This window comes from Cyanistes caeruleus, chromosome Z (assembly GCF_971803275.1).
Source record: "Cyanistes caeruleus chromosome Z, bCyaCae1.hap1.1, whole genome shotgun sequence".
Lineage (NCBI taxonomy): Eukaryota > Metazoa > Chordata > Aves > Passeriformes > Paridae > Cyanistes > Cyanistes caeruleus.
The window spans coordinates 7062013-7069754 of record NC_141732.1 but is presented as its reverse complement, the minus strand read 5'-3'; the positions used below and the strand labels follow the sequence as shown (position 1 = coordinate 7069754).

Genomic DNA, 7742 nt, shown 5'->3' with positions numbered 1-7742 from the left:
TTTTGCACTATGTATGAGCCTAATTATTGGTGCTATATAAGTGATTTTAGAGTTACCAATAAATGAGACTTGCTGATCATTCATATTGAGTGCTGCATTTTCTCCCGCTGAAGTCATCAACTGATGGGCTCACACGTTCCCAAAGCACTGTGCTGCTGCTCTCCTGGCTTGTTCTCTGCCCATGGGGAGACCCAGATTCCAAAGTGACACTGGCAGTACAATCAGGGTCCAGCTGGGTCTGAATCCCCAACAGACTCTTGGGCAGCTGACAGGAAATGTGTGCCATTTCTCAAGGGTCTGCTGAGGGCCTCCCTCCCCTTCTGCTCTGTCCTCTTTGTCTTTCCATAGTCACTCACACTCAGCCGTGTCCCACAGCTCCATCCTGGCTCTGCAGGTGGCTTCCAGTGTGATTTCATCCCTTGTGAGAGACACTTGTGGAGTTCATGTTCTCTTCAGGCCTGCACCACCATTCCTGCCTTTCTGACATCTACACTCCTGTTAGAAATCCTGCTCGTTCAGGAGATAAGGATGTGTGCAATTTGATCTTCTAATGGAGGTCAGAGAGCGCCTATGGCCACCTGAGTATATGGAAGAGGACCAAGGTGTTTATCCTCCCTCTTTTGTCAGCTGAGAATTCTGAGCGGCACTAACAGAGATCCTCCAAAGGCCCCATCAACAAATGAATTGACACACCCCGAGGGATGCCAATGAAGGAAACCATGTGTCATGTAATCCATGCATGACCAAAGTCTCCAAACTCCACCTAGAGCTTGAGATTGTTCCACTCCCTTAGGACATGCAGCAATTTGTTGCATAAAAAGAAGGTTTCACAGCAGAAGAGAGTGGAGGAGGAAAAGAGCTCTGAGGGGGAAAATCAACCATCTCTGCAGGGGGAATCATCTCTGCCTGCTCCGGATCAGTCAATGGAACCTGTCTCTCCTCCTCTCCTCAAAGGGATGCCTTTAGGTCACCTTTATACCTTCAACTGCTTTGGGGAAGAGATGGAAAGATTCCACAACGCAAATGTTAGGCAGGTAGATAGATAGATAGATAGATAGATAGATAGATAGATACATACATACATACATACATACATACATACATACATGATAGATCTCGGATATAGAGATCTGATTATTACATATAAATTCTCTTTACTATTCTTTCTGTCCCAGCACATATTAACACTTGATAGCCAATGCCCCCATCACCAGCAATGCTGAACTTGCTCGCCTGTTGCTTCAATAAATCACTCTCTTGGGGAATCTGGAGCACGCTGGTTCTTATGGAATGTGATCACACCCAGAGCACTGCACTGGGAACTGCACTCTGTGCATCTGTGCTGAGAGAAGTTCTTCTCTTGGACTCAATCACACTGATGGTGCTGAAGTGTCTGCAGTCAGAAATGAAGCCCAGCCCCTCTCAGTTCCACTGATCACTGAGGACCAGCTGGAATGCAAGGCCATTGATTTCCTGCCCAATTTCCAAACACTACACACACTGCTCCCGTGACAGGGGCTGGGGTGAGAGCTGCCAAAGACACGGACACTGTTAATCTGAACTTGATGTGCAAGGCCCAGCTGACTGGCCAAGAACCAGAACAGCTCCTCCTGCACCAAAGTCCCCACCTCAAAATAAGTGTTCTTGTGCTAAAATACTCCATCGTTCAGAGCTGCCATATGGAAAATTAAAATTATATCAGAACCTCTCCCAGTACTGGAAAAAGGCAGGAAATATTCAGCAAAACAGCTTTCCATTGTGGAAAAAGTAAAAAAAAAAAAAAAACAACAGGTTTTGATTCCTAAGATTGCAAAAATGCAACCAAAAAAAAAAACATAATAATGAGACCCCCTCTAGTGTCTAAAATAATAATTGGATGCAGTGAGGGGATGCTGATGGTCCCTCATCAGCCTGCCTGTCTCCAGGCTAAAGCTTCCTCAACACCTCCTCATTGGACCTGTCTTCCACAGCCTTCCCCAGTGCCCTTGTCCTTCTCTGGACATGCTCCAGCCCCTCAATGACTTTCTGATCACAGGGGCCCAGGACTGGACACAGCACTCCAGCTGCGGCCGCGGCGCTGCCCAGCACAGGGGGACGCTCACTGCCCTGCTCCTGCTGCCCCACTATTGCTGACACATGGCCAGCATACCCCAGGCCTTCTTGGCCACCTGGGCCCAAGCTGGCTCACATTCAGCTGCTATTGAGCGACACCCTTGGGTGCTCTGGGCCCAGGCAGCCCCCCAGGCACCACGTTACACATTTGACTTCAAAGACAGCATCAGGAATTTGGAGACGCCTTTCCTGTTCTCAAGGATTTTCAGTCACCCCGCATTCGAGGCTTCAAAGCAGCTTTCAAAGCTGCAGACTTCACCACAAAATGTATCCACAGAAGCTTGCTGCTTACGCTTTTAACCTCAGAGGAAGGCTTCAGAACCACACAGTTTGTTTCTTTGGCCTCATGGGACAAGAATGGCCTTCACAGCTTCATGGACAACATTACCATCTCCTGGCAGTGTTGTGGTGTATTTTTATTCATTTTATTTGATTCAATTATCTTTTGTATTGTTAAGTCGTACCCCCTACCCTTGGTAATAGTTTATTCCCAGTTGTGCCCTCCTACCCCGGTTGCCAATTCACCCTGATACCTGCCCCTTGTTCCCGAATGTTCGCTGTTCCCCCGCCCATTAAGTTGTCAATCCTCCCTTGTGCCAACCCCTGCCTGGACCGCCCCGTTTGGAATTCCCCTGCTCCTCCGAGCCCCATTGGCCCATGTGCCCCACTCTCCTCCCCTTGTGTTCTCCATTGGTTTATGTATTATGTAACCCCGCCTTGTGCTCCTCCCCTAAGTCTTCCCTGTTGGGTTGTTATATGTACACGCCCCTTGCTCCTCCCCCGCAGAGAAGTTTCTGTACGCCCCGTTTCTTTTGTCTTTTGTTTCTGGATCCTTCAAGAGAATAAATCTCTTTTGAAGCCACATGGAAGACCTCTCCCTCCTTGCTCCTGTCCCTGACACTGGACAGCCAGTGCCATAGAGCATAAGCCCTAAGCTCCTGCGCTTCCCCGGAGCAGCCCACTCCTGGCCCGGTGCCGGGAGCTGGCTGGGGAAAATCCGGCAGCATGTCATGGCAACAGTTTAACAAAAGCCAAAGGACAGATGGGCCACCAGACTCTGTAAAAGTGAAGAATTGCTCAAAAAACTACAGAGCTGTTTCACTAGCTGAACACAGAATTCTAAAAAGGGAAAGCAAACAAACCAAGCCCCGTGAGGCCCAGAACTCCCCCCAGTGCCCTTGGCCATGGCATTGGAGAAGCCAAGATTCAGAGCAGCACTGAGCCAAGCAGCCAGATGCTCACCCACAGGCACCAGTGCTTTGGTGCCTCAGCACGACAGCTCAAAGCCCAATTCCCAGCTATCTTGTGCTGGAGGGAATGGCTAGGTGCTGCCAGGACTCCAGCCCTCAGCACCCTCAGCCTCCAACAGCAAGCGCTGGCTGGCCAGAAACTTGCAGCTCTGCCCCTCACTAAAGACAGCCCCACCCAGAACTGGCACTTACTGTCAAGAAATTTTCAGGCCACTTGTGCTCTGCTTGTTCAATTTGCTCTTCTTTGGCCTCTTCTCCAGAAGCACAGGGAGCCAGGGAAGAGACTGCTGCTGGTTCTGGGCTCTGTGGAAAGAGACAAGCAGGAGAGACAGGCCATTACTTATTACTTCCAACTTGATTGCTTTTCACATCTACAACCTGCTCTACTCAGGCAAAATCATCAGCTTTGATAAAAAAAGGAATCTAAGTCACTCCCACTAATTGAAAAAGGGTTAATTCAAGCCTCTTGCATATGGTTGTGAATTCCACATTCCTCTTTGGCTACTAGCAGCAAGGAAGGTTCCCTGGGCAAAATGGAGCTTTTAGTTCTTTAAAGCTCTGAAATGGAAAATTAGGAAAGAAGTAGTCACACCTTTGCTTTTGCTGCTGCATGGAAAAGTATTTATTTTCAGCCTACTCAGCTGGCTATCTATACTCTAGTGCTGCAAGCTAATGTCACAGTTTGCTTTACCATTCCTAAACACTTGAATATCAAAGGTTCCTTTCTCACTCACCTCAGGATTGGCACCTCCGAATACACACCTCAGGTGACCTGCAGTGAGCAAGGGAAAATGAACCCAATGGGGTGAGAAAACTGCCTGGGCTGCTGAATCCCATAGAATAAGTGAACCCAAACAGAGGGTATTTTCCTCTGACAGCATCCTTCAGGAGACACAATTCTTTCACACATGCAGCAAGGGAACAGGGCAATGTTCTTGGTCGTGCCTGCACTTTGGCTTGTTTTGCACGTATATGAATAGAAACTCAATCAAGATAATGCATATTATTTTTTAATGCTCAAATCTTCTGTTCTACCCAAGACATACAGCATCTTTTAATTCTCTCCTACAAATACTTTTCTTCTTTTTTTTTATTTTTTTTTAATTGTTTTTATTTTATTAGTTGCATGCATTAATTCTTAGTAACTTTCTGAAAACAGTTGCCCAGAAGAGCTTTCCTAAGTCCCCCTGGGCTGTGGCAGATCTATTGTGAAACAGTGCAGCACCAGCTCCAGGGTTCAGGAGCAGACACACACTGCTTTGGAGTTTGCATTTCGTTGCAAAGGGAATTGCTGTTCTAGCACTCAGAAAAGAGCGAACTTAGATAGTCAAATCCTTTCATGATAAAATTAAAAAAAAAAAAATCATCTTTCTCTGAATTCTGGGAACAACTGCAGAGATTTTAGAAGGCCTTCCGAGAAGGTCTCTCAGTCTACATTTTCAAAGGTGTCCTGCTCGACCCAGCAAAGTGAGGAAAGGACAGACTCTGCTGCCACAGACTCTCCTTCTTTCTCTCCTTTTCCTCCGCAGGGAACGGAACCCCTGCAGGTTGCCTTGCAAATGCTGCCTACAGACTCCTGGCTACAGACACCCAGTTTTCGCTGAATGTATCGACAGGAGCTTTAGTAAAGCAGCGGCATCCTAATGGTCCTTCTGTTTCAAAATCAACCCAGTGACTAAGAAAAAGCAGGAAGACCTACAAAAGCCAAGTTAGGTTACAGCCAGGGAAAACCTCTACTTACATGCCAGATTAGTCAAGTAATAGCCGGAATAAACAATGCCGTAAACACCGCAAACTGCAGCAGCGAGTGGCTCCATCATTGGAGCGCTGCTGTTCCAGTTTGCAGACTGTGCTCAAACACAGGAAAGAACAAGGCTCCTGTCAGTGTGCAGCTGCCCACGGACAAACGCCTCAAGCAGGAGGATGCTCCTGCACTGAGCCAAGCCCAAGAGCTGCTCTGACACTGAGGCCTTCCGTGCACCAAGGCAACCTTCTGATGTCACCACGACAATGTGGCAACCATGCCCTGACATCACAAAGCAAGCCTTCTGCGTTGGTGTGGGGATTTATGCAGACACCCAACCTCCCCTACAGCAAACACCAAATAGCATGGGAAGTTCTCCTCTGTCACAAAGCTGCACAGACTCTCATGGTGGAACAAGCCCTGTTGTTCAAGGGATCCAAGAATAAAAGCAAGAGTGGCCCAAGCACCTACAGCCTGTTCCCCAACTGAGCACTCACATGGGACCAAAGATAAGGCAACCAGACCAAGAGAATGGCCCAAAGCATTGCAAAGAACGAGGGAAGAAAACACTGTTGCCATAACAGCTGAAATAATTCTTAACAAATCTCTCCATGTATTTGTACATTTACTGGATGTGCCCAGGGCTCCTCTGTTTGTCTATCTCTACCTCAGCCTTTATTCCAATTTGGAAGCAGTCAAACTGGCAGGATCTACCCACCAGCAGCAGCAGCAGCTGCTCCAAGCTGGGAACATGAGTGGCAGTGCTGATTTCCAGAGGCTTCTGTCCCCCAGGTGAAGCCAAGGCAGGAGCAGGTTGAAAAGTGCTGGCGCTGCTGCTGCTGCTGCTGCTGCTGCTGCTGCTGCTGCTGAGTGCCAGAGAGCTCTGGCTGGGCAGGGCACGGTGCCCACTGTGCTGTGGGCTCTTTCTCCTGCCAGATCTAGACACACCTGGGAACAAGTGATGATGAGTTGGGAGGAAAACCAAGGAGTGTGTGGGAGCTGCATTACTCTGCACACACTCAGGGCACCTGTAGCAGAAAGCTTTGTCCCCCAAAAAGGTAAACCAGAGGGAAACAGCTGGAAAATTTCATTTTGACCTTTCTTACCTGCTCAATGGAAATTGCCAAAGTTAAAGTTAACAAGCAAGGCCTGATTCCCACAGCCAGCTGAGAGTTAGAAAGGAGGCATTGCTTTATTTCTGCCCTGGGTGTGTGGGGAATCCCTTCTGTAGGAATCCAGAAATGGAGGATTATTTCTGTTTGTCGTATTCTCCAAAAAGGTATTGATCTTGTCCGTCACTGACAGAATGGCTTCCAAATATCCCTTGGTAAAGCAGGACTTACAAAAAATTAAGTAGAAAGTACTATGATGTTTAGTGTATCACTGAAGTAAAAAATACCGATTCTAGAGTGTTTAATAGATGGAGTAAAGATGGAGGAAAAAGTTCTTAGTTGTTCTCCACGATTCTGCGGTTTGTAAGAGCACAAAGAGTGATTGGTTGAAAGTTAGCCACAGTTTTAGTTACGTAAGTAGATACAGAAAACTTGTTTGTTAATATATAAAAACAATACATGTGTCCATTGTTAATTGGGTAGAAATGGATATAAAGATGAAACAGTCACATGGTTTGGGGCTATTTTATGCCTTCAGATCCAAAGAGAGCAAGGTGAAGGTGATTTGAACCTGTGCAGAAAGTGTGGGGAGGCCTGCCAAGTATTTTGATAACATCCTAATAAACACAAGAAAGAAGATCCTTCTGAGCTTTGAAGTTTTCTTCCTGACCCAGAGAACTGAGATAACTGGAGCTTCTTGTGAAGGTGTATCCCAAGAGAACACAGCCCTGAGGAGATTGAGATCCCACAGCAACAAGTAATACAAGAAGTAATACGAAAAGAACTACAACACCTTTCCTAACTTGTGCACACCCAGCAATCTCACCTACTAGTTTGTATCCTTGGAACTAAGAGACATACTCAATACTTTGCTGAAACTCACAGGCTAAATATTGCCTGATTATTTGACATATTTAAATCACTTCTCAGAATTCATTGATATGAGAGCAGGGTTGATCTGAGAGTCTCAGGTAGTCATTGTCATAGGTTCAGGAGGAGACCCATGCAGAAAAGAAGCCAAGACACAACAGGGGTTGCAAAGCACATTTATTCTATTAGTTGCAGTAGCAAATAATACATACCAACCCCTGGATTCCCAGAAACCTGCTGAGCAGGAGAAGGAGATGAAGCATGGTGCTCGGCGGGAGGGGCAGGTAGGCAGTGCAATTTCAGGAAATGCCCTGCATCAAAACAGTCGGCATCTCATCCTTCTCACCCCTCCAGCCCAGAACCAGGCCTTGTATCTCCTGATCAGGAGTGAAATTTTCCCAGTGACAGCATCAGCTCCCACATGGCCGGCACGTGAGATGAGACCACGATGGCTCTCAATACCGACTCCATGCCAACAATGCCTCCATTATGCACTGTCCCTCTTTCAAAAGTTAACTGCCCACCCATTGACCAATCCATTGTTTCTCTTGCAAGGGTCAAGTTCCCACCTGACGCCGTACTCCGTGGCCCTTTACGCCCTGGCTAGCTCTGCACTACTTGTCTGTTGGCAGCGCCAAGAGTGGGGAACGGTCT

At 47.2% G+C, this 7742-nt stretch overlaps 1 long non-coding RNA gene across 1 annotated transcript; it reads right to left on the bottom strand.

Moving 5' to 3' along the window:
* LOC111944421 (uncharacterized) lies at window positions 1–5321 on the bottom strand. Its single transcript, XR_015280351.1, has 3 exons — window positions 5104–5321; window positions 4097–4134; window positions 1–3665 (listed from the first exon to the last, which is right to left on the bottom strand). It is a non-coding gene; the product is annotated as an uncharacterized LOC111944421 (long non-coding RNA).
* Window positions 5322–7742: the final 2421 nt, after the last annotated feature.